The sequence below is a fragment of the Etheostoma spectabile genome, chromosome 5, assembly GCF_008692095.1.
Source record: "Etheostoma spectabile isolate EspeVRDwgs_2016 chromosome 5, UIUC_Espe_1.0, whole genome shotgun sequence".
NCBI classification, from domain to species: domain Eukaryota; kingdom Metazoa; phylum Chordata; class Actinopteri; order Perciformes; family Percidae; genus Etheostoma; species Etheostoma spectabile.
The window spans coordinates 3195903-3197061 of NC_045737.1; the positions used below are offsets into that span (position 1 = coordinate 3195903).

At 39.3% G+C, this 1159-nt stretch overlaps 1 protein-coding gene across 1 annotated transcript in view; it reads right to left on the minus strand.

Annotated features, from left to right (window-relative positions):
• Nucleotides 1-1159, minus strand: part of LOC116689570 (Golgi-associated plant pathogenesis-related protein 1) — a 39513-nt gene that overhangs the window by 5045 nt on the left and 33309 nt on the right. The window contains exon 7 of the mRNA XM_032516119.1: nucleotides 116-119. The gene's annotated coding sequence lies outside the window, so the exon portion shown is untranslated. The remainder of the gene's footprint in view (nucleotides 1-115; nucleotides 120-1159) is intronic.

Here is a 1159-nt window from a genome sequence, read left to right on the forward strand (position 1 = left end):
TCCAGTGACCTTTGAGGTATTATATATAACAGTGTAAGAGCATAAGAGCATTGCAAGCATTGCATTGATGTCAAGCAAGTCTATGATGAGGAGACACTGGGACCGAATTACAGACCTGACTGCGCACCAGTTTGAGGTGGAGTCCAATACCTTTACACTGCAGAACATCTTGAAAGCACCTCTGTTGAAGTACAAGGACGATTTTGAGTTTGCGGGCAGTTTGGATGTTGGGGTTGCAACCTTCCCTAATCTCTAGTTACAATATGTTCACTTATTGTGTTGTTCAACCTCCTAAACTTGGCTTTTTGCATTTGTAGTACATCTGCATATCATCTGTGAAGGAGAAGGATATTGAAGCCAAGTTGTCTCAAGTGAAAGAAGTGTGGTCCAGCCAGATCCTGAGCTTGATGACTTTTAAGGATAGAGGAGAACTGATGCTGAAGGGGCAGATACAGTAGAGATCCTCACCATGCTGGAGGATAGTATGATGGTGTTGGGGTCACTGCTGAGCAACAGGTATAACAAAGGAAACACAAATTTGTAATGATCAACTAATGAAATTTGAAAACATTGACCTAAATCAATATTTGATTTGTGCATTATTTCTGTGCATTGTGTCATTTGAGCAACACGCAGGCTTTTGAGGTTGGGCAATATGTTAGTTGTGCAATTTCTTATTGTGTAAGAGCAGTGCTGCACGTATGCAGCCGACGGGGTTGTTCAATTACAAAGTGCCAATGAAAAGAGTATTTGATGTGCTTACTATATAGGTACCTGTCTAATGTATATGGAAGCATGTTTGTGTTGCATGAGAGCTTGTGTTGAAAGATGCTTATTTCCTGTATTTTGTGTTGTCTTTGTAAAACTACGGAACAGACAGAGTCCAAAACAAATTTCCCTTTGGGGACAATAAAGTATATCTTATCTTATTTAACACAAAGTAAGAAAATGGATTGAGGCCATAAAAAGAAAAGACTGATGTGACCCGTCAGATGTTTCAAAGAAAGAAATAAAGTATTGATGCAGACAATTTTGGTTCTGTTATTCAAAGTACGATTTCAGATGTAGTGCCCACACAATGAATTGCGCTGTCTTAAGGAATGTGTGTCTTTGTCTGCCTTTTTATAGGTACAGTGCTTTCTATAAAGCAGAGATCCAG